General features: G+C 47.9%; 2 long non-coding RNA genes across 3 annotated transcripts in view; one reads left to right on the top strand and one right to left on the bottom strand.

The window, feature by feature from the left end:
- The window catches only part of LOC140610285 (uncharacterized), a 43,446-nt gene that overhangs the window by 9,381 nt on the left and 8,798 nt on the right, over window positions 1-25,267 (bottom strand). Inside the window, exons 1-2 of one of the 2 annotated variants that reach the window (XR_012012011.1) lie at window positions 3,238-3,380; window positions 1,569-1,621 (exon numbers count right to left, since the gene is read on the bottom strand). This is a non-coding gene — a long non-coding RNA (uncharacterized lncRNA). Of the gene's footprint in view, window positions 1-1,568; window positions 1,622-3,237; window positions 3,381-25,267 lie in introns of those variants that run through there. The other variant, XR_012012012.1, reaches the window with a different exon arrangement.
- Window positions 1,014-24,828, top strand: LOC140610279 (uncharacterized). Its single transcript, XR_012012008.1, has 3 exons — window positions 1,014-1,106; window positions 1,212-1,310; window positions 24,074-24,828. It is a non-coding gene; the product is annotated as an uncharacterized lncRNA (long non-coding RNA).

The following is a 25,267-nucleotide window of genomic DNA, read 5'->3' as shown; positions in this document are numbered from 1 at the left end:
ATAAATAAATAAATAAATAAATAAATAAATAAATAAATAAATAAATAAATAAAATGGAAATGGAAGTGTCTTGGGGCACCTGGGTGGCTCAGTTTGCTAAGCCTCTGCCTTCAACTCAGGTCATGATCCCAAAGTCCTGGGATCAAGCCCCACATGGAGCCCCACAATAAAGCCCCATATCAGGCTCCCTGCGCAGTAGGGAGTATGTTTCTCCCTCTCTCTCTGCCCCTCCCCACCTGCTTCTGTGTGCTCACACTCTCTCTCTCAAATAAATAAATAAATAAATAAATAAATAAATAAATAAATAAGAAATCTTTTTAAAAATGGAAATGTCTTCTTTCTAAATTGTTCCTATTTAATTCCAATGTAATTTTATTCATTACTGGGACAGACCAATATATGAATATATGCCCCCCCTTTTAAAAAAATAATGTAAAAGTATGTGTCCATGTTTTCCTTTTTTGTACTATAATGATTATTGTATCTGTAATTTCATTTCTTTTTGAAATGGTGTGAGCTTATAGATAAAATTCAATAAAAGAACATTTTGGCTGTCTGCCATTTATTTACTGCTATTCATTTCATGATTATTGAAATGATTGCCAATAATTTTGTCTTATAGAAGAGGGATGGTGTTAAGTATCTGTACAGGGACATGCTAGCCATGCCCCGAAGCAAGTACATCACACACGTGTGCATGTAGACTTGCATGCACACACACCCCACATACACACTTACTGCTAAATGCCCCAAGCTACTACTGATTATGGGGTGGGTAGATTTCAGGGGACAGCAGTTCTGGAGATGGAAAGGTGGGTCACTTACCACTAGGCTCTGCTCAAGTTGGACGCCGATGGACAAGGTGGGGTCTGTAGCAGACGGACAGGGGAGCGCCTCCTACTCAGACCCCAAGGGATCTCTGGAACCTGTGGAACCCCCACCCCTCCCTCCAAGGTCTTTTCCTCGCTGCATTTCCAAGGTCTACCACGAGGTGCCGCTGTAGCAAAGCGCCTCGGGGCCCCCTACAAGTCTACTGGGCAAAGATCGCGGAGCACCCTCTCGGTACCAGGCACGGTGCCCAGCCCTAGGGATTCCATATGAGTAAGGTACGACCTCTTGTTTCTGAGTACCGCATGGCCTGGCGGGGGGGAGACTCACAGGGGAGCAGACAGTGACTGACCAGTGGCTGCATTGTATGCTTCCATGAGCAGGAGAGATACTGCCAGCACAGCGAGCAAACCAGGGAAGCTGAGCCTAGGAGCAGGGGACGTGTGATTTGACGGCAGACAGCAGTATGCACAGGCCTGGAGGTAAGCAAGGGTGTTGGGCAGTGGTCAGCCTAACGAGCTTGGTCTTTCCCCTTTGGGACAAAAGGGAGTCACCAAAAGGCCTGGTTGGAAATACACTTAGAAAAAATACTCTGCTGTCAATGTGTTAAAAAAAAAAAAATGGAGGGGACACCCCACCCCCCAAATAAAGAATATGTATACATATACTTAGGAGTAGTCATAGACTACATCTGCAAGATATACCGCAATGATAGACATTAGGTGTGGAGGGAGACTTACACTGTGTGCATTTTGGTCATATTGAATGTTGAGCCATGGAATGAATCACTGTTCTGAAAAATAAACAAAAATTATTAAATTGTAAAGTCTTGGGCAGCTCCAGTGGGCCAGCGGTTTAGCGCTGCCTTCAGCCCAGGGCATGATCCTGGAGACCCAGGATCGACCCACATCGGGCTCCCTGCGTGGATCCTGCTTCTCCCTCTGCCTGTATCTCTGCCTGTGTGTGTGTGTGTGTGTGTGTGTGTCTCATGAATAAATAAAATCTTTAAAAATAAATAAATAAATTGTAAAGTCTTTATAATTAAAAAAAAGAAAAGAAAAGAAAGGAACTAAGGCACTTTGGCTGCATTGTGTAGGACAAGTTGGAGACAGACTAGAAGCAGGGAGGCTGGGGGTGGGTGTGAGCAGGGCACTGGGAGTCTCCAGCCTGGTTAAGCATAGTATTCAGTTTATGAGCTTTTTTGGAGCTAAAAAAATATAAGGAGCATGAAAAGCAAAAGTTTTGCTTACAGATTTTTAAAAGAAAACTTGCAAAATCCAAATGAACAAATGTGGGTTTTTAAAAAGAATTTATTTGACAGAGAGAGAGCTCAAGCAGGCGGAGCAGCAGGCAGAGAGAGAGGGAGAAGCAGGCTCCCTGATGTGGGGCTTGATCCCAGGACTCTGGGATCATGACCTGAGATGAAGGCAGATGCTTAACCAACTGAGCCACCCAGGCACTCCAATGAAAAACTGTCTAATTAGTTGTCTGTGGGACAGAACTCGTGCTAACTAGCCAGTCGCCACACAGCTCACAGAGTAAATTATGTTCAATATGCGTGCACGTCAATAGGTTTGATATTATCAGAAAAGGGATGCCCCAGGGAGCCCTATGGGACTGGCCTCCATTCTGCACTGCCAGGGCTGAAGCCAGGCGGAGACTCAGAAATCACACCCAGATCTGAAGCAAGTTTCTGGAGCAAAAGATACTCCCAGACATCCTCAAATTGAGGTCCCCTCCTGTCCCAGGTGAGGAATCTGAGCAGGGGCAGGATGAGGCAGCTCCCAGCAGTAAGACTCTCTCAAGAAAGGGATATATGGAGAAATATGATGGGATATCTGCCATGAAAGGGAACCCTAAGACCATTATGGTCAACCTCCTTCTTGGGCAGAGGAGGACTCTGAGCCCAGAGAGAGGCAGAGGCTGCCCCAAAGCCACACAGCCAGTTAGCCACAGCACCAACATTCACCCCACCTCCTCTTCCTCCCAGCCCTTGATGGCTTTCACTTGGCCACATTGATGCCCTGTATGTCCCACTCCCAAAGCCAGGAAATAACCTCCAGAGGGTCCCTCAGCCATTCAGGCAGAACTATTGGTCACTTGTGGCTCTATAAGGATTGTTGGTAGGATTCAGAGGGAACTCTGAATCCCAGGTCCTGCACATGGGTGTACCTTCTGGGGAAAGGAGTGGAGGGGAGGTCTTGGTATAAGTCTCTGGATATTTGCCTGACTTGGGAAAGCCAGATTTGTAAGCTCACAAACCTGGCCTTCCCATAGCACAGTTCCCTTGTCCCAGCAGGCCTCCTACACATCAACATATGAAAACCACCAGTTCATCTAGGCTTACAATCCTAATGTACACAAAGTAATAAATTTCTAAATTTCATTACATAACAGTTAAAAACTTACAGGAGGCAGGGACTTCTAAGTGGCTCAGCGGTTGAGCATCTGCCTTTGGCTCAGGGTGTGATCCCGCGGTCCCAGGATCGAGTCCACTTCGGGCTCCCTGCATGGAGCCTACTCCTCCCTTGGCCTATGTCTCTGCCTCTCTCTGTGGGTCTCTCATGAATAGATAAATAAAATCTTAAAGAAAAAACTTACAGGAGGCAAAAAAAGAAATGCCTTATATGAAGTTAAATGAAAAGTGACAATTGGCAGAAAACATCAACAAAATAAATTAAAAAAACATAAATAAAAGGAGGAATAGTATCTATAATATATAAAGAGTTTCAACAAATTAATTTTTTAAAAGATGAGTAACCCAACAGAAGACAAGTGCACAGTAAGATAGTAGTAGGAAAGGGGCTTTGTACGATAGGAGGAGGTGTACAAATCTGAGTGTCAGTGTTTTAGAAGAAGTCAGAGAAAGGGGGTTTATTTCCTCTCAGTGGGCACAGGATCAGCCTACCCTGTCCTGGCCTCCCTTCTTTCTGGCTGAGAAATATGAGTATTTTCTATGCCAGTCAGAAACCACACACACACACACACACACACACACACACACACACACACACACCTATATACCTAATGGAACTTTCTCCTGAGAGTCCCTCTGTGCATCTTCTAAGATTTTTCAAACCCAGGAAGGAACCCCAGCAGTAGACCGTGAATCTGTGAGAAACAGCTGAGCTTGAGGCTTAGCGTGAACACTGGGTCACCTTCACTATCTCTGGCCCTCCTTCTTGCTAAAAGAATCCAATTTTGTTCAGGCAGCCACCCCAGTCCACACAAAGGATTCCTAACTGGACCAAACCAGAGATTTTCCGGGGGGGAGGGGCAGCAGTATTCTTACAATCATTTATATTTCTGTGGGACATTCCTGGTTGTCATGATGATAGAGGAACTGCAGATATTTGATGAGCTGAGGTAGGGGCTAGAATTCCTGACATTTGCAATAACAAAGCTTTTGCCATAATCCCATAAAACTTTCAAATGTCCCACTGAATAGTGACATAGGTGAAAAATCTGAGCCTAGGGGCACCAGAGTGGTTCAGTCAATTAAGTGTCTACCTTTGGCTCAGGTCATGATTTCAGGATTTTCAGCATCATCAGGCTCCCTGCTCAGTGGGGAGTCTGCTTCTCTCTCCCTCTGCCCCTCCCCTGCTCCTGCTCACTCTCTCTCAAATAAATAAATAAAATCTTTTTTAGAAAAAAGAAAAAAGCAAAATCTGAGCCTAGAAGCGAATCCCACTTTACATATTAACAGAAAAGTTTTTTGTACAGTTTTAATATATATATTAAATATACACCACAGGGATGTCTGGGTGGCTCAGCAATTGAGCACCTGCTTTTGGCCCAGGGGGGCCCAGGGCATGATCTTAGAGTCCTGGGATCAAGTCCCACACTGGGCTCCCTGCATAGAATCTGCTTCTCTCTCCGCTTATGTCTCTGCCTCTCTCTCTCTCTGTGTCTCTCTCATGAATAAGTAAATAAAATCTTAAAAAAAAAACAAAACACCACAGTGCAGCAACCACTGTGTACATTGAGAAGTCTTATGTTCTATGGTGTTTAGAATCTTCCCAAGAGTTACTATGTCAACAAAATCATGTACCAGGTGGCATTTTAGTCACCAAAACAATCCACCTGTATCTGTCTTCATCTATCACTGCCATATTTGTGGAGATTTTATATGTAGGTGAAGGTATCTGATTGTTTTGTTTTATCCTTTAGAATACTTGCACCTGAGCATATATCTTGAAATACATGTTATTTTTTTATACATTTCATTTTGTTTTTCTTTTTCTTTCATAGTTAGGGCACTGTATTGGTTTTTTTATTTGGGGGGGGTTCTATAATTATATGCAAAAGTGGGTTCTATTTTGTAGAATTTCTATTTGTAGTATAAAACAAATTTCAGTAGGATAATAATATTTATTATGGAAAGTAGGCATCAGGCCTGATGGGATTGGGAACCATTGGTCTGGATCAGCTGATACCATCTGTCCTGATGATGACTGTGAGTCCATGGATTGGGTGGAGCATTTTCCTCTCATCTTCTTCTTTGGCATGAACAAGCAAACAATCACATGGCTCTTATGGTTATTGGCAGCCACCTTGTGATCATGAAAGGGAATGTTACTGAGAATAAAGCCAACGTGGAAGATGAAGATGGAAGACCTGGGTCCTGGCAACCAGGCTTTAAGATCTGTATTCCTTTAGTGGTGCCTCTGGTCATTTCCTCATATGCTCAGCTGACCTTATTAAAGGTGCTGGCACTTAAAAAGCAAAACAGATTTTTTAAAAATTATGAAATATAACAGACATAGAAAGCTTATGAAATATAATAATATAAATAATTATAACACAATCTCTCATATAATCACCACCGAAAGTCAAGAAATAGAACACTGCCAAGGTGTTGGTAGTTTCTGAAGGATATGATGCTAACAGTGTCATCAAAGTGAGTGAGGATGGAGATGAGGTTTTGTGTTAGGTAATTATATTTTTTAAAAAGATGTAAATCTCCAAGGATTTGATCTTGACTATTTGTTATTTTATTTTTCAAGTTTCTTTTTTTCCCCATGTAATATGGATTTGTGCCATTCAACATTTTCAGGCAGTGTTCCTACTGGAAACACTGTTTCCAACTTTTGTTGTTAGTGCTACCTGCCCTTAATCTTTAAAATCATACTAGAAATAATAATATCATACCCGACCTTCCTGAGCCTTGATGCTATGATGTTAAAGGACAGCCTTCCTCGGAACACTTGGGTGGCTCAGTGGTTGAGCGTCTGCCTTTGGCTCAGGGCGTGATCCCAGAGTTCTGGGATTGAGTCCCTCATCGAGTTCCCCATGGGGAGTCTGCTTCTCCCTCTGCCTGTGTCTCTGCCTCTCTGTGTGTGTCTCTCATGAATAAATAAATAAAATCTAAGAAAAAAAAAAGACAACCTTCCTCTGGACCTCCTGCTCTATGAGATAAGTATCCTTATTGGGAAGGCAGCTGCAACCAATTATTAGGTACAATGGCACAAGGGGTTTGGGTTAAAAGGCTTGGTTTCCCCTTCAGAAAGAGGGAATCCCAGTGATTAAAATACACTCTTATCTTACTGTTGATATCAACATGGCTGTTGATGTTTCTGATCTACTAAAGGCCACCAAGAGCCACGTCTCAGAAGGGACAGCAGCTGCTGGAGACTTTGCCATAGGCTTTTTATCTATTTCTGAGAAATGTTCTTGGGGCTCTGGTGGAAAACCCATGAGTCTCGATCTCCATAAGAACTTGAACTGAGGGGCACCCGCGTGGCTCAGTTGGTTGAGTGTCTGTCTTCAGCTTACGTCATGATCTCGGGGTCCTGGGATCAAGCCCCACATTGGGCTTCCTGCTCAGCAGGGAGTCTGCTTCTTTCTCTGTCCCTTGCCCCTGCTCATTTTCTCTCTCTCTCTCAAATAAATAAAATCTTAAAAAAAAAAACACTTGAGATTGAGTATCCCTGGGTAAACCAAGAGTGGACTCAATACAAGCCACATGAAAGCCTGTTATATGACCTGTTACACACATCTGGAAGGAACTTGAGAATTATCTGATCCAGTTCTGTGGATCAGTCTGCATAGCATTGTTATGCTACATTTCATATGTTATGAAACAACCCCCAAATTCTAGTGGCTTGAAGAAACATCATTTATTTCTCATTCATGTTAACATGCCCACTGCAGGTTGGTGAGGGACCTCTGCTCATCACTGTGACTCAGGGATGCAGGCTAAAGGTAGCTCCATATTGACCTGTACAACCGCCAAGAACATGGCCAAACTTAAACTAATTGTCCCTTAAAGCTGCTCCTGAAAAAATGTCACTTATCTCTTCCATTCATATTTCATTGGCCAAAACAAGCCTTGTGGCCATGCCTGTGTTCACCAGGCATGCAACAAAGGGTTGGGATATATAATCCTCCTGCAGGGAGAATCCGTGAACGTGAGACACTGAATATGAGGGAACAGTATGACAGTGTCCCACACCCGGTTTGCAGCCTGTGTGGCCCTCCTGATTCTACTGGGGCTCCCTGAGGAACCCTTCCATGGGATCAGATCTAATTGTGCCTGCTTCCACTTGAGGGCTTTCTGGGGGACCCCATCCCTGACCAAATGAAGTTCAAACTCTCAGCATGACCATCAAAGCCATGCCCCTGCCCGCTTCTCTGGCTCCTCTTCCTTTATCCCCCACTTATTCATCCATCCATAAACACCCACCCAATATTGACCGCTATGCCAAATTCTGGGCAAGAAAGCATATCTAAGACCAGTCGTGTGAGCCCCTTAAGGGCCAGAACCACCTCTGTATATATTTAAAGACTCCCAGGTCCAGCAGCCTGCCAAGGGTTTCATACCTCAAGGCCTTTGCCTGCAAACACCTTCCCTCCTCCTACTTCCAGCCCAGTTCCTCCCTGACTTCTACAGGCAGGTCTTTGCATATATTCCTGCACATACCACCACCACAACGCTTTTGCAGTGTGTTATTACAGGGCTTGTTCCCCAGCAGACTGTGGGCTCCTCAAAGATTATGGTGGGCAGTCCTTTGTGGAAAACAGTAACAATTTAAATGTTCAAAGAATTGTTAAATATGTCACAGGTGTTCGTATTCTGGAATATTAAAAAAATATTTTAAATGATGAGGTAATACTCTGAATTAACAAGCCTTCTTTAGAATTCCAACCTGAGGGTCCCTGGGTGGCTCAGCAGTTTGGCGCCTGCCTTCGGCCCAGTGCATGATCCTGGAGTTCTGGGATCGAGTCCCACATCGGGCTCCCTGCATGGAGCCTGCTTCTTCCTCTGTTTGTGTCTCTGCCTCTCTCTGTGTCTCTCATGTTTGTGTCTCTGCCTCTGTCTCTGTGTCTCTCATGAATAAATAAATAAAACATTTTTTAAAAAATAGAATTCCAATCTCGATATAGCTTATCCGTGGCAATAACCTGAGTGTCCACCAAGAGGGTACTGGTTAAATGCATTAGAGTCCAGAATTGTATAGAACACAGCTGTTTTAAAACAAAACAAAAACAAAAAACAGGGGGCAACTGGCTAGCTCAGTCATGATTTCTGGGTTGTGGGTTCAAACCCCACGTTGGGTGGATAGATTACTTAAAAATAAAATCTTAGGGATCCCTGGGTGGCGCAGCGGTTTAGCGCCTGCCTTTGGCTCAGGGCGTGATCCTGGAGACCCGGGATCAAATCCCACGTCAGGCTCCTGGTGCATGGAGCCTGCTTCTCCCTCTGCCTGTGTCTCTGCCTCTCTCTCTGTGTGTGTGACTATCATAAATAAATGGAAAAAAAAAATTAAAAAAAATAAAATAAAAAATAAAATCTTAAAAAAAAAAAAAAAAGAATGAGGCAGTTCTATACATGCTGGTATGGAACCATCTCCAAGATAAACTGTAAAGGGAAAAAAGTGAGATGCAAAACAGGGTGCATAGTATACTAACTTTGTTACAAAAAATGGATCCTGGGGAAAAATGTGTGTGTCTCTACACAGGTTGAATATCTCTAGATAGGGCAGCCCTGGTGGCTCAGCGGTTTAGCGCCGCCTTTGGCCTGGGGTATGATACTGGGGACCTGGAATCGAGCCCCACGTTGGGCTCCCTGCATGGAGCCTGATCTCCCTCTGTCTATGTCTCTGCCTCTCTCTGTGTCTCTCATGAATAAATAAATAAAATCTTAAAAAAAAAAAAAAGAATATCTCTAGATACTAAGAAACTGGTATTAGTAGTTGCCTCTGAGATGGGCTCCAGGTAGGAGACTGACCTTTCTCTACCCTTTATACTGATGGAAAATTTTTTTGCAATGTGCTTTAAAAGAAAAGGAAGAAAATGTAACATTCCAGGAAACCATTAGAAATACCTTGTTATCAGGCAGCCCAGGTGGCTCAGCGGTTTAGCGCCGCCTTCAGCCCAGGGCATGATACTGGAGACCTGAAATTGAGTTCCACGTCAGGCTCTCTGCATGGAGCCTGCTTCTCCCTCTGCCTGTGTCTCTGCCTTTCTTTCTCTCTGTGTCCCTCATGAATAAATAAATAAAATCCTTAAAAAAAAACAAACCTTGTTATCTTGAAGTAATAAATTCAGATTTCAAAGTTGTAGGTATAAGATGACCAATATTTTTGTGAAAAAAAATATATATATATACTGCATCTCAATGTATAGAAAAATGTTGGGGTGCCTGGCTGGCTCAGTTGGTGGAGCATGCAACTCTTGATCTGGGGTTGTGAGTTCAAGTTCCACCTGGATGTAAAAATTACTGAAAGAAAGAGAGAGAGAAAGGAAGGAAGGAAGGAAGGGAGGAAGAAAGGAAGGAAGGAAGGAGAAAATGTTGCATGATGTGCTATTTTAACTTGGTTTCATTTGACATTCTTCCGTTAAAAATTGAAACAGTGGGGTATCTGGGTGGCTCAGTGGTTGAGCATCTACCTTTGCCTCAGGTCATGGTGCCACATCAGGCTCCTTGCAAGGAGCCTGCTTCTCCCTCTGCCTAGGTCTCTGCCTCTCTCTGTGTCTCTCATGAATAAATAAATAAAATATTTTTAAAAATTCAAACAATAAAAAAGGGTATGGGGCACCTGGATGGCTCAGTTGGTTAAGTGTCTGCCTTCAGCTTGGGGCATGATCTTGAAGTCCTGGGATCAAGCCCCACATCAAGTTCCCTGTTCCGTGGGGAGCCTGCTTCAACCTCTCCCTCTATTCTCAATCTCTCTCTCTCTCAAATAAATAAATAAAACCTTAAAAAAAAAAAAAAAAAAAAAGAAGGTATAGGGACACCTGGCTGGCTCAGCGATTAAGTGTCTGCCTTTGGCTCAGGTTGTGATCCTGGGCCCAGAGACGGAGTCCCACATCGGGCTTCTTGCATGGAGCCTGCTTCTCCCTCTATATCTCTGCCTCTCTCTGTATGTTACTCATGAATAAATAAATAAACTCTTTAAAAATAAATAAAAATTAAAAAGGGTTAAAAGAAAACATATTCCTCTACCCTTAATTCAGCTGCTGTAGCCTCTGCTTAGTTCTTCTCTCTCCAAAAATCAACAATCTGTAAGTCTGGGGGTGGGACTGCAGGGTACTTTCTTTTTGTGCTTTTCTGAAATTTCTAATGTTTCTCAATAAGCCTATATTACTAAGGAAATAAGAAAAGTAAATACCCTTTTTAAGTGCTCAGAATTCAGAAAGGCCTCGAACCTCCTCCCTTCCTTCCACTCTACAGAAACAGGCTTGGCCTTCCTCTGCCAGGGTTTCCCTGCACACCACCCTCCCGCACCCCCCAGGGAGCACCCTCCTTGGGTGAGGAGGGGACAGAGCCCACATTTCTAAGTTCCAGGGAAGGCCTCTAGTTCCATTTCTAATAAAATCCTCCTCCCTCACCTCCTGCTCTGACTTGGTCGCCTCCACCCTTCCTCCCTCTCTACACCTCCAACATCAGATTGGAGGGTGGCACCAGGGTTCAGAGGAAGCCTGTAGTCCAGTGGATGCTTCAGAGGGACTGAACACAGGGATTCTCATCCTTCCTCAGAGTCTCTAGAAACAGACCCGAAAAACAGACAGGCAGAAAAAGAAGCCTCCTGAAGAATTCCTCTTTCGCAAGAGCCCAGGTTAAAAACAACAGGCCTTGTTAAAACCGTACCTTAATGAGGCTCCTTCCCAGCCTAATTGTCGCCATGGCAATGACCCCTAGCAGCCATCTTTAATTAACTCAGCGTCGGAGTCACCAAATGAGCTCCTCTAGCAAATTGCCCGCCAGCCCAGGCAGTCACGCGGCCCCTCCTCTGTCCTTTGGCCTCCGGCAGGGCTTTCTTCTTTACCTTCTGATTCTCCCTGGCGGCGCCAGGGGAGGGACCCAGACCCATGGCAACACTAACAATAACAACAGCAGCAGTAGTAGTAATAATCATAGCGTATCAACATATGCATTGCTAATGCATATAATCAAGCGTTTTATATGTGTTACCTCTTTTAATCCTACACTGTGAATCCTAAAGATTCACAGGAATCATACAAGGGATGCACCATTACTACCCACTACCTTTTCAGATGAGGAAACTGAGGCACAGAGAGACTAAGCCAGGGAGTGGGAGGGCTGGAATTTAAACACAGGCCCTGTGGGGGTCCCTGGGTGGGTCAGTCCATTAAGTGTGTGACTTTTGCTCAGGTCACGATCTCAGGGTCCTGGGATAGAGCCCTGCGTCGGGCTCCGAGCTCAACCAGGGAGTCTGCTTCTTCCTCTTCCTCTGCCTTCCCCCTTCACCACCCCCATGCTCTCTCGTTTTCTTTCCCAAATAAATAAATGAAATATTTAACATAAAAAATAAAAAATAAATAAACATAAGCACTGCAACAATCTAGGGCCACCCTCGTAATCCTTCCACTGGAGATGAATGAAGTTCATGGGGTCACCTGTTTCTCTTGAGCGCAGTAAAGACCTGGAATTTCCTTCTGCTACTTCCCAGCTGTGTGACCTTGAGCCATTTTTTTTTTGAGCCATTTATTTTTTAAAAAAGATTTTATTTATTTATTCATGAGACACACACACATATACACACACACACAGAGGCAGAGACACAGGCAGAGGGAGAAGCAGGCCCCATGCAGGGAGCCCAACGCAGGACTGGATCCTGGGACTCCAGGATCACCCTTTCTGGGTGAAAGGCAGGCGCTAAACTGCTAACCCACCCAGGGATCCCGACCTTGAGCCACTTAATTCACATCTCTGAGCCTGGTTCCTCATCTAGAACAGGAAAGGTGATCAAAGTTGGTCAGGAGTGGGGGCAGGGACATGAGAGCCTCATCAGTTCTGTTCACTAATGACTCCCGGCTCCACCAGAACCTTCCTGTTGTCTTCACCCTGGTGTGGTTTCGGAGGCAAGATGGCATGAAGGTTAAGAGATAATAAATGTGATCATCCATGCAAAGCCCTGAGCACAGGACCTGCCTATAGTAAGTGTTCAGTGAATATGAGCTACTATTATTTTCACTAAGTGGATAGCCATGAGAAAGACCTCCTCCAGGATACAGCTAACAGTTAGGAACATGGGGGAAAAGGAACAGTGGAAGAGACCCAGTTGCCACCAGCTTTAGAATAGGTGGGCAAAAGGCTTAGGCACCTGTGGGAGAATACACTGGAGTGGCAGAGGATAGCTGTTGACCAAAGATGGTAGCCTCCATTTTGCCCTGGTCTTGCCCACTGAACATGCTTACATCAGCCTAACCAGATCAGATCAGCAGGTGCAGGTGCCAACCACCAAGCACACTAAGCTGGAGGAAGCAAGAAAGATTAACAGGTACTCCCCCACCTCCACAACACGCACACCCCAGAGACACTCCCTAAAAGATACACAAGATACTTCTGCTTACATTCAATTGGCCAGAACTTAGTCACATGTCCACACCTAGCTTCAAGAGAGGATGGAAATACAGTGCTCACTGGGGACAGCCATAGGGAAAGGGAAATGATCTGCAGGCTTTGCCACAGACTTTCAAGTCTTTCTTCATACCACCCCAGAGTAATATTTCCAAACTGCAACTTCTCACCATGTCTAAATCCTTCAATGGCTCCCCACGGCCTGCAGCATGAGCTCCAAATTTATGAGCATGGATTATAAGGCCCTTGCAGGATCTGGCTCCATTGCTTTCTCACTAACCATTCAAGCCACACCAGGCTGCTGGCCATTCTCTAAATCAGCTATGCTTCCATGACTCCATGCCTTTGCCCATTCCTGGAATGTCATTTTTTCTCTTCACCATGTAATTAGAACATGGAGAAGGCTCCTCTCTAGAGCCTTCTTAGGGACAGAGAGGAAGGGGTGAGCAGGGGAGAGGGGAAAAGGAGTGGAGGAAGCATTCTGCTGTCCAAGGTAGGAGAAAGGCTTGAGCTGGGGATGTGCCAGTCTTCCATGTGGCAGCAGGAGAAACCTTGAGCTACCTTTCAGGCTTTGACATGGGAAAGGATGGATTCCAATTGTTCTTCTATCCTAGTAACTTATCCAAGGTCACAAAGTGGCAAAGTAGGGACCCCTGGTCCCCCATTGCTGTTCACACTATACTTGCTGTACTAGGCTGTAGCCTGTATATATAGATGTTTTATGGAGCAGGGGACAGTCCTGGGGATATCATGCTAGGAGGTGTGGTTTATGTAGACACATGATGGGCAAGAATGTGCTCAGGGGCCTCAATCTCTCAGTAGCTCCCTTGGCAGCCCCAGGACAAAACACACACACACACACACAGGGCCTGGGCACTGCACTCAGTTGGGGTCTACAGTTCCCCCATGACGTCGGGAGGGGGCGCAAAACACCTCAATGGAAGCTGAAGAGGCAAGGAAGCATCCAAGACCATAGGAATCAATCTCTTGTCCTCAATCCACTTCACCACTGTGGCCTTAGGCCACAGTGAGAGCACAGGGTTCACCTTTCTCTTTGTCCCTAGTACTTGAGATTGGGGGCATCATCCTCCTGCACTGTGAATTCTTGGCCATTGTTCCAAAGGCAGACACAAAGCTAGACAGCCCATTCTGCTTCTCAAGGCTGCTCACTCATCAGGGCTGCTTGGGGATCACCCTGGTCCTAGAGTCCCCACTAGCTGTTTGGGTTGTGGCACTCTACTGAGCCCAGATCCCTGAGAGGAAAGCCACTACCATCTGCATAAATGATCAGCCATGCAGAGCCAGACTACATTTGGGGGTGTTATGTCTTTCCCAACTTGAAAAGTAAATTAAAAACAGGTGTTCAATGCTTTCCCAAGGGCAGGTTGGGCAAGGAAGGTGACCCTGGAGTGCCTTGTATTCAGAAGTATGGCTTGCCAAAGTGTATGTGGTCCAAGGCCACCTGGACTCAGACTCACTGCTTGGCAGCAGGTATGAGTGCCTTAATGCTCCTAGCACCAGTTCCAAAACAGTCCCCACAAGGGCAAGGGGCTGGAAGCTCTGATCCCAGAAAAGTGAATGTCAAACCATGTCTCCAGCAGGGATCTTGAGTTCAAATGAAGAAGAGGACTTTCTTAAAAGCCCCCTTAAACATGTGTACCCTGAATGTGTTATTAAGGCAAAGACTGTATCTTAGAACTGTACCTTAGAATCGTGTGGAAGACTGAGGGTGTAGTTTGCCAACAGGGTCCTTGCCTGGCTGAAAATGTTTAGTCCTATTCCTTCACTATCTCTTGGGGTTCCTCCCCTTGAGCTCCCCTGACAGCTCACAGTCCATCTTCCTCTTTTTTAGCCCTCCTGGTGTCTGTCAACACCAGCTACTATTTCCTCCTCCTGTTTCTTGGTCTTTCTTCTAAATCACCTTCTCCACCTATTTCTTTTTTTTTTTTTTAAAGATTTTGTTTATTTATTCATGAGAAACACACAGAGAGAGGCAGAGACATAGGCAGAGAGAGAAGCCCCTCCATGTGGGGAGCCCTATGTGGGACTCAATCCCAGGACTCCAGGATCATGGCCTGAGCACAAGGCAAATGCTCAACCACTGAGACACCCAGGCGTTCCTGCACCCTCATTTCTTCTTAAGAAGAAATTCTTTGGGGCAGCCCCAGTGGTGCAGCGGTTTAGCGCCGCCTGTAGTCCAGGGTGTGATCCTGGAGACCCGGGATCAAGTCCCACGTTGGGCTTTCTGCATGGAGCCTGCTTCTCCTTCTGCCTGTGTCTCTGCCTCTCTCTCTCTGTGTGTCTCTCATGAATAAATAAATAAAATATTGTTTTTTAATATTTTAATAAGAAGAAACTCTTTGAGGCTATATCCAAGAGTTCAATTCTCAATCCTCATTTTAGCTGACCTGTCGGTATATTGGACACTTTTGATCTCTCCTTCCTTCTTAAGACTTTTACCCCCTGGCCTCAAGGGAACCACTTTCTTTCTTCTTCTCCTACTTACAGTCTCTCTCTCTCTCTCTCTCACACAGAGAGAGGCAGAGACATAGGCAGAGGGAGAAGCAGGCTCCATGCACTGGGAGCCCGACATGGGATTCGATCCCGGGTCTCCAGGATCGTGCCCTGGGCCAAAGGCAGGCGCTAAACCGCTGCGCCACCCAGGGATCCCTCCCATGATCATTCTTGACTCCATTCTTCCTCTCACATCCCACCTCCAGTCACTCAGCAAATCATAGCAGTTCTGTCTTCAAAATACATAAGAAATAAGCCCGTTCACTCACTCATCACTGCCATCCTTATAGGTGCTTAAGGTGGGAGAAGTAGACACAGGCTAGGTCACTGTGGGGGAGAGAGGGCTCTTGGCTACGGCAAGAACTTTAGAAGTTTTACTCTGATTTATATGGGAAACTATAGGAAGATTTTAAATATGATGCAATTTGCCTCTTGAAAAAAACCACTCTGGTGCCGAGTAGGGAATGGATTTAGGCAGTGGGACTGGAAGTGATGAGACCAGGTGGGTGGATATTGAGGTTTGGAGGAGGAATGATGAGATGGTGTGGACTATTTTCCTTCAATCAAGAATCATCCACCTTGATGCCCCTGGAAGTCCCTAGAGGCGGGAAGGCAGGCCCGGGTGTGGCTGAGCCAGTACACTGTCGGTGACCCCAGCAGAGGGGGCCCGCGTTTCAGCACCACGGCATGGACAGCTCCAGCCCCACCTCCAGCCGGAGCCTCAGAGCTCAGCCCGCCCAGCGCGCCCCCGCCCCCCCCTCGCCGAAGCCCGCGGCTGGGGGGAGGGGCCCGGCTCTAGGCTAACCGCCGTTTGCAACCTCCTAAAGTGGAGGTAACAGTAATGCTGCGGCGCCGCTTCCCCAGGCCCCTGTGAGCGCGGGCGAGCTAGCCACCCACGGACTTGGGAAACACCAACGGAAGAGGCTGCCCCGGAGAAAGGCCCCTTAACGGCCTCTTAAGATAGTTACAGTAACTGACTCGGAGTTTATTTCCTCGACTTGGGTGATCAAAAATGAAGCCGAGTTTGCAGCGGGTTGGAGTAAGGGACTGTTGGAAACCTAACCTCCCAGCGTTTCCGCGCAGCCCCTGTCTCCAGCACCGCTGTGCGCCGCGTCTCTGCAGACGGAGCTCTGGAGAACTAAGGTGCTTCTCGGAGAGTTGGACAATCCGTCTGAATCGTTCCAGACCCAGTGCAAATATTCTCTCTCCGATAGCAGAGTTTCCCCGGGATAGAGTAGTTCCGCACTCTGCTGGTTCCTGCCTCTCCAGGCGCCCCCGCCACCCTAACCAAATCTAGTTTCTCTTGATGTGTTCAAACTAGTTTGATTTTCTTATCTGGAGCTCAGTAGACCCTTCTCCTGGAGTTGGGGAGCACCACTTGGGATCAGCAGACTGAAGGGACCTTGTGACAATTCAGGATTCTGAAGCACAGTTTTGCTGGATCAGGAAAGACCAGTGTGGGCTCAGGATTTTCTCTGAAATGACCTCTGGATTTCAGGGCCCCAAAAAGCAGATTCCTCTCAGCTTCCCAGTCAGACCCTGGCCTTAGGGATATCAGCTAACCACAACATGAGCCCATCAGGGCATCTGCAGTGGTCAGTACACTGTTAAACCCTGAAGTGACCCAGCTCTCTGCCAGGTCCACGAGGTCATCTTGCCACCTGCCTGGCCCTCTCTCCTACTCTTCCCTCCAGGGTGGAGGCTACGGGGGTCTTCTGGGAGCCTTCCCACATTGGGAGGAGACTCAGTCCTTCTGCCTGCTTCTCTCTGAAACGGGGCAGGTGGCCAGGCCCACACAGGACTGGGGCTTCTGTGCTCCAACCTCAGAACAACCCTGCATGCAAGGACAATGAGGCAGATACAGAAGTGGGGGTTTCTTAGTGTGAACAGACCCAGACCCAGACCTCTGACACCCCAATTCCTTCTCTTTATCTTTATTTACCAGGTGACCTTGGGCAAGTCACTTGTTACTTTATTGCTCTCAGCCTCGGTTTCTTCACCTGTGAAATGGGCTAAAGTAGTTCCTCCCAGGTGACTGCTATCAGGAGTCACTGAGACAAAAGTAAGCCTCTTATCCCAGTCCCAGTGAGCATTGTTCTGTTATTAAGATGTGAGTGCCTTCCTTCAAAGCAGGGTGCCTGAGAGACTTCCCAGAATTAAGGGAGACTTCCTCTACCCCCAACCAGTTCATGTTCTGGTGTCTCTCTAGACCTTTGGGACCTCCACTGAGGATTGGGCAGGCGTATTGACATACATTTTACAGATGGGAAAAATGAGACCCTAGAGGTGACCTACCTTGCCTAGGGTCCCATTTCAGTTCCTCAGACCAGGACTCCAGGTGAAAGGTGCATTAGTCCTCAGCCAGAGTTACCTTAGATGCCTCTCTTCCCTCCCTCGGGCTCAGCACACCAGTTCAGGAATTCCTAAAGAGGCCTGGGGAACAAGAGTATTCATCTCCCCATATATCAAGACCTCAGGGGGCACCTGGAATGGCTCAGTAGTTGACCATCTGCCTTTGGCTCAGGTCGGAGTCCTGGGGTCCTGGGGTCCTGAGATTTCTCCCTCTGCCTATGTCTCTGCCTCTCTTGCGTCTTTCATGAATAAATAAATAAAGTCTTTTAAAAAATGTCAGACCTCCACGACTGCATTCATTCCAGGACCCCTCACTGCGCCACCAAGCCCCCCACTTCTGGGCCTACCTGCCCATGTGACACTGCCCAGCCCTCGGCAGGTACACTGTATACAACAGGTGCTGTGTCAAGATTAACTCCCGCTTCCCTTTGACAGAGCCCTCCGTGCTGCGGCGACTCGGGCTCCTCCTGCTGGCTCACGCGGTAATGACCTGAGCCCGCACCAGCCGGGAAACCTAAAAAGCTCTTTTGACCCTTTAGGGAACCCTCCACCTACCATCCTCTGCCCACCTCGACCCCATCCCCAACTTCCGCCAAAGGTACATGCGAGAGGCTTCCAGGAAGATCTTATTTTCTGGTAATTTTATCATAAACACAAGTAAAATGAAAAATTGATTCATTTACCCAACAAATATTTATTGAACACTTTAATATTAATCACCATGGCTAATGCTGAGCACTTACTGCATGCAAGGCACTGTTAGGCTTTTCTACATGTATTAGCTCATTTAACTCTCACCATGATGCTATCGGGGTGGTACTGTCATTACCCTCACTTTACAGTTAAAGACACTCAGGCCCCAAGAGACGTGCCCATGGTCAGGCATAGCTGGTAAGTGGCTTTGAATCTGTCTCCAGAGCCCAGAGCCCCAACCACTATTTTACATCATTGTGGTAAAACATTGTGGTAAAAAAAAAAAAAAAAAGACATTGAAAATGGCTTCAAAGCATTCCATGTTCTCTAATTTCCCTGGGGAATGTCCCCTAGAAAAAGAAACTGATGAATGTTTTATCTAGAGAGAGACATTGGAGTTTTGCTGGTCATTTTCTGGGTATGTGTTTGCTTAGGGCACCAGCAGTTAGAAATCCCCTAGATTTCAAAGGAGAGGTAAGGTTAAAAAGAAAAGAAAAAACATGCGAATCACCAACAATTTAAGATCCAAACCCATCCCTTCAAAACTGTACTGTATCTTTCTGGAAGAGAAGGGAGAAAATCTTAGATTTTCTGAATCTAGATTCAGTGGCCTGTTCTATACTCCTAAGAAGCCAGGAGTCATGGAGGAATTTGACCTTCCGCTGCTCTTTGATGGCCCTCCCTACCTCAAAGTGGATTCATCACACTCTTTATGAGTCTCTCCTTTGTTCCTGGGGATGTGGGGTAGGCCCCAACCCCACCCTCACTATAGGCCTGGGGAATAGCTTTCATGCATGGCAGTAAGTGCCATGCAGAGTGAGTTAAGGAGCAACCACCCATCTTGGAAAGAAGGCCACAGTGAGAAAACCATGGACTCAGCCCAGAAGGCTAAGAACCATAGAGTAGAGACAGATCTTGGAGACCAGCTAATCCATCATTTATCCAACATGGGATAGCACAAGTTAAATGGGCCACTTTAGTCCTTTAAAAAAAAAAAAGAGTTAATTTATTTATTCATGAGAGACACAGAGAGAGATAGAGGCAGAGACACAGGCAGAGGGAGAAGCAGGCTCCATTCCACACAGGGAGCCTGACCCAGGATTCAATCCCGGGTCTCCAGGATCACGCCCTGGGATGAAGGCACTAAACTGCTGAGCCACCCAGGCTGCCCGCACTTTAGTCCTTAATACTAGGTGAGGCCCATTAGTTTCCACTCTGCCCCAGCCCCATCTCCGTACCATGCCAAAGCCTGTGTATTGTATGTGTCACAGGTCACCACTTTTAAGACTTTAAATGCCTTTGAAGACAGGTTTATATGTTACTCATCGCTGTACTCCATGCCCTGAGCACAAAATCTGACACAGAGGAGGGACTGAATGAAATAAACTTCCCTGTAACATCCCTGACTGGTGATCATCCTACCTGATTTGAATCCTCCCAAAAAGTGAGCATTCACTATTTCTCTATAGGACTGCCTCTCCTGTGGGTCAGTTGGTAAGTTGGGTTCTTCCTTCTGCAGCTTTCCAGACCTAGCATTGCCCTCTGAGCCTTTCCTGAGATGTGGAGAAAGCTACAGATGGTACCAGAGAGCTAGATACCCACCCACCTTCTGTCTTTGGAACCCAGTCCAAAGGGGAAATCTGGAAAAGGGAAACTTCTCTTCCCAAAGGATATGGGGAAGGACATCTGGTGGCTCAGTGGCTGAGCATCTGCCTTTGGCTCGGGTCATGATCCCTGAGTCCTGGGATCCAGTCCTGCATCAGGTTCCTTGCAGGGAGGCTGCTTCTACCTCTATGTCTCTCCTCTCTCTCTCTATCTCTCTGTGTGTCTTTCATGAATAAATAAATAAAATCTTTTTTAAAAAGGGGGGAATGGGGAGACCCACCTGTGTTGCAGAGGGGAATCCAGACCATCTGGGGTTCACAGCACAGTGTAGTTGCATGGGGCTTAGCCTTCCAATCCTCTTGTATATCTGGTCTAGGAGAGGCTGGCCTAGAAATGCCAAATGCCAATACTGCAAAATCCATTGTATTTTTCTGTCAGTGTAGGCTAGGAGATGTACATGGTCCTTGTATGCGTGTGTTTGTCAATTTCTGTCTTTGAACACAGACTAAGCATGAATCCAAGAATGTACCAGAAGCAACCTTATATCCTGCTGGGGTGGGGGTGATGGCATCACCACAGTGAGTACAAGCTGGTAAATGTCCTCCAGCCACAGAAAAAATGGGATCTGGATGATATGCATAGGGAATGTATGCATATATACAAGTGTGCAGGAGTGTATGTGCATTCATAAGCAAACCGCAGTCTGAGTGGCGTGCATGTGCACACGCACACACGTGTGTGTATGTGTACACAGAGACAAACTGCAGTCTGTTTCCATGTCTGCGTGACAGTGTGTGTAGTATGCTGTATATTTACAAACATTTCCCACCCTGGTTCTTGGTATCTTGTAGGCTGAGCATGTATGTATGCCAGTTTGCATGTATATATGTGTTTTAACAATGTAATCCCAAACCTACATGTGAGCGACTGTGTTTGTGTGTCTAGATGTGAAGCTATACCTGAATCAGGGTCTGGATGAGTCTGAGGGTGCAAGTGTTTTACTTGCATGCTCCAGGCTGGTTCCATATCCCCTGAACCTGTGAACAGACTTGGGTGCTCAGACCACAGGGGAGGAGCCCAGGCAGGTCCTGAGGCTGGTTGGGGGAGTGCGTATAGGTGAATGGTGTTTGTGGGCAACTTCGCCAGAGCCTTTGTCTGGTGCCAACTCCCTATGGCCCCTGAATTCCTCACCCTGGCAGGATCTTGGCTGTCCTGCTCCCAGACCGCCTTCCCCAAGGAGTCCCTTTAACTCACAGCCCCTTCCCGGCCAGGGGGCTGAGAGTTGGGGGATATTCATCTCGGGGAGTTTTTGTTCTGCCTCATGAAAGGCCTCAATGGCTGGGAATACCATTCTAATTACAGGGAAGCCCAGCTTATGTAGAGGACACAAAGGGCTGTGGTCTCATAGCAGCTCTCTCCATCCGTCAAATAAGGCTGTCTAATGACGGGGTGAGAGCTGTGAATGCCTAAAACAAACTCGAAAAGGAGGGAAAATAAAGCCGCCGGGGGCTTAAAATATATTAAATTACCCTGATTAGGAGTCGTGGCTTTGCAGAGCCGGTTGGAGAGGCCAAAAAAGCTGAGAGTCCCACTATTCAAGTGGGGGGGGAGGAGGGGTCAGCGGGTCGGGAGGGGTTCATAGAGCCCCGGCCCATTCTCATGCTAACGCCAGGGACGCACTGCAGGCTTAGTGCAGTAGAAAATAGAAATGAATTTGCCATAATCCTTCCCCTCCTGCTCCTGTCCCCAGCCCAGGAGAAGTCCTGCCTAATTGCAGCCCCTTAGAGCCTGTTGGGCTTTGGGGCCAGGCCACACCTTGGAGCCTGTGCCCCTTCCCTCCTCTTTCCAGTGAGGCAGGCTCAGGGCCCAGGCAACAGGTTCCAGTGGAGTGGGGTCGGGGGGAGGGAGGAGTGGTAGTTTGCACATGCATGAGTGTGCATACACACACTCACCCCTTCTGACAGTGCACGTATTCACAGGTACACATGCCATTCGCAGATGCAAATATGCCTCACTCTTCCGCTCACACGTTTGTAGGCACAAATACATCTGCATACAATTTGTAGACAGAATTATCCCTCTGTGGGGGAACACACACACACACAGGCTCCCAGTACTTTCACAGGCACCCACGCACAGACACACAGCCCTTCTCAGGTGGCCACACGCTGTGTCTCTGACATGAAAACACAGACACGCACATGTCCCTTCAGATGTGCTCTCAGAACCAGGGACCTAGAATGATTTAAATGTTTTACAACAAAGGAAACTGAGGCTGAAAAGGTAGCCAAAGCACAGGCCTTTCTCAGCACCACCTGGGTCAACCCTGTCCCTGCCATAAGACCCTAGATGACCTCTCTTAACTGGGCCTCAGTTTCCTGCTATTAAAATGAGGTCTCTGGGGCTGCGTGGGTGGCTCAGTTGGTTAAGCATGAATTCAAGCCCTGAGTTCAAGGTCATGAGTTCAAGGTCATGAGTTCAAGCCCTGAGCCTACTTAAAAAACAAACAAAACATAGACAAAAACAAGGTGCTGGCACTAAATGGTGTAGAAAACCCCTCTGGCTCAGAAATGAGGAGAGGCTAATGTCCGGCTACTCCTCCCACCCCTTCCCTGCCTCTACACACTTAGGCGCGTATGCATACATATTACTGCCTTTGTAACAGTGATTTTGTCCAGTGTTATTACAAACTAGAGGGCAGGTTTAGGCGTCCACCTGGTGGCCTGTCTCTGCACAGGTCTGGCTGTGAGAGGCCCGTCTACCCCATCCACCCACCTAGAGCTTGGAGCATCTGCGGCTCTGTCCCTGTGATTTTTGCCAGTTTGGGACACACAGGAGTCAGGGATGGATCTGAACCACAGAGCCCCACAGTGTGGCGCCCGGAACCCAGGAGAACCATCCAAACAGGCTCCTCCCCAGCCCAGGGCTCCCTCTGCTGGTGGATTTGGAACAGGATCTCCTGGAGGAACACCCGTGACCCTCAGACCTGACCCTTCATCGTCTTTGACACAGGGCATCCCCCACCCCTGTACTCTGCTCCACTGTAGGAGGAGTCAGGGAACCACAGGCTGGACTGGAATGGAGACTGCGAGGGTAAACTGGAAAGAGCATAGGAACCACAAGTCTCGACCTCCCTGCCCCTTTACCCTCTGTGGTCTCGAGGCACACTCCCTCCTTCCATCCTGAGCAGAGAAGCAGCAGCCCTGGGTGTGGAGGGGGGCGGGGCATGAGCAGACACACCCAGGGTCCACCACTGGCAACAGGCCCAACCGAGTCCATGGGCTTCAGCATTTCCATCTGTGCTGTTGGTGAGACAGGGCCCTGGGCAGCCAAGGAGAGCAAAGGAGAAACCCCAGAAAGGGTAGGAACCTCCTTCCCAACCACCCCATACAGAGAAGGTGGGACCCTGAACCCCCAGAAGACCTCCCTGAACCCTCAAGGTCAGGCAAGGCCAATGCTGTCCCCCCCCCCTCCCCCCTGTAGAGGAACCTCCGTTGCAGTGGAGAAAAGGAGTACTATCCAGATCTTCCAGGCTTGGGCACCCAGACGCTACTAAGTGCTGCCCAGGCATGGGTACCCGGGAGGCACAGCATGAGGCTTTAATGGAGGCTAGGTCCTATAGGCTGGGTTGTTTCAACCAACCGTTGGGCAAGAAAGTACAGGGCCAGCAGATCCCTCCCCACCCACTCCAAGGCCCGAAGTAACTGCAAATGTCAATATCCAGGGGCCCCAGGTACTCCCAAGGTGGGATAGGAGAACAAGGGTCTGCTGAAGCCTAATTGTGAGGTCAAATAGCAGACTTCATGTGCCCTCAGCTCTTCTTTCTAGGGCCCTAAGCATTCACACGGCTGCTTCCCTAATCTAGGACTTGCTTTGCTTTTTTGTGTGTATCTAGGTGGAACCCCACAAGGCTTCTCTGATCTTCCTGCCTCCAGGCCAGGCCACCTCAAACACTCATTACAGAGACAGCAAAACTCACGCAGTCTGGGAGAACCAAGATGAAATGGGGGTGGGGGAGATTTGGGGAGGATGAGCGATTTAAGGACAAGCCACGTTGGGTGGAGAGGACCCAGCTCTTGCCGAGCTCAGAAGCCCAAGTCTAGCCTGGAAGGCCTTGCCCGGGTCCCCAGCGCTTCCCCAACAGCTCCCCAGGCCTGGGTGAGAGCCCTTCGGGTTAGCGGGTAAGCGCACTGGGGCCGGGAAGGAAGCTGCGGTGGCCTGCTCCAGCTCCTTTCCCCTCTTTCCTCCTTTCAGGGGCAGTTGGGTTGGAGCCCCAAGGGACAGCGAGGACAGCAGGGACTGAACCAAGGGTATGGTCCAGAAGAGTGAAAACCGAAGTACCCACCAAAGAAGACCGAAGCCCTAACTGCTCCCTCCAGGCTCCAGTCCCGCGTCAGGGGCCAGTCCGGGTTTGGGGAGGACGCCCAGGCGCCCTCTCTTCCTAGTTCCCAAAGCCCCTCGATGCAGTCAGCCGCCCTGAAATACACAGATTCCTGAGGAAGCTTACACACCCACGTCATAGAGGCATTCAACACAAGCATACAAGGGCAACGAATTTGAATTCCAGAATTTTCTCCAAATAAAATAAAGCTGTGGGAGGTGATGCTCAGCCTCTAGACCCCGAGGTGGGGAGGAGGCACCAGAGAAGGAGTTTGTTGGATACCCTACAGGGCTAAAGGGAACCCCTCCAGCCGGCCATCCCGGAGATGCCCGGCAGCCAGAGGCCTGGTTCCCCCATTCTCTGAGCAAGGTGGGCACCCAGTGGATTCCATGGCCACAAAACGAGCCTGAGTGTGCTGGGGGTGGCCCATGAACTGCGACGCAGAAATACCCGAGTTCTCCCAATACAGGAGCCACCTGAGTCCGATGCGTAGCCAGAAAGGCTTGAAACTCAGGAATTTCGAGTCATTTTTAGTATAATGTATATGTCCCTAAGTCACCCTCACAGTTCCTGGTCTCCCCTCATGCAAATGGCCCACCCCATCAATCACCTCCCTTTACTCATAAAGAGAAACGGGATCTTGTTGCTGTTGTTTTTTTTTTTTTTCTAGAATATTCCAAAAATGAGTGGCTGTATTTGGGTGAATGCCAGCAGGGCCAAGTTTGTTTTCTTCGGCCTGATGGCGCTGCCCGGGCTCAGAATGGATCTCTGCGGGCCTGCTGCCGGCGCGGTGGTGGACACCGGGAAGGGCTGGGGCCTCAGGGCCACGGGCGTTTCTGCGGTAACCGAAACCCAGAGTTCCCATGGCCCGCGCCGCGCCTCAACAGTCTCTGAGGCTCGTGCCCAGACCGGGGGTGCCCTCCCACTGCTCCAGGAGAACCCAGTCTCCCCTGTAGGCCTCCCCCAAACCAAATGGGGCACACTAGCCAGCAGGGCAGCAGGACCGCAAGGGTCCTACATAGTCGTTGGCAAGAGACAAGAGGCTGGATTTTCAGAGGCTGCCTGCC

The sequence above is a fragment of the Canis lupus genome, chromosome 2, assembly GCF_048164855.1.
Source record: "Canis lupus baileyi chromosome 2, mCanLup2.hap1, whole genome shotgun sequence".
Lineage (NCBI taxonomy): Eukaryota > Metazoa > Chordata > Mammalia > Carnivora > Canidae > Canis > Canis lupus.
This window is presented reverse-complemented; position numbering and strand designations above follow the sequence as displayed.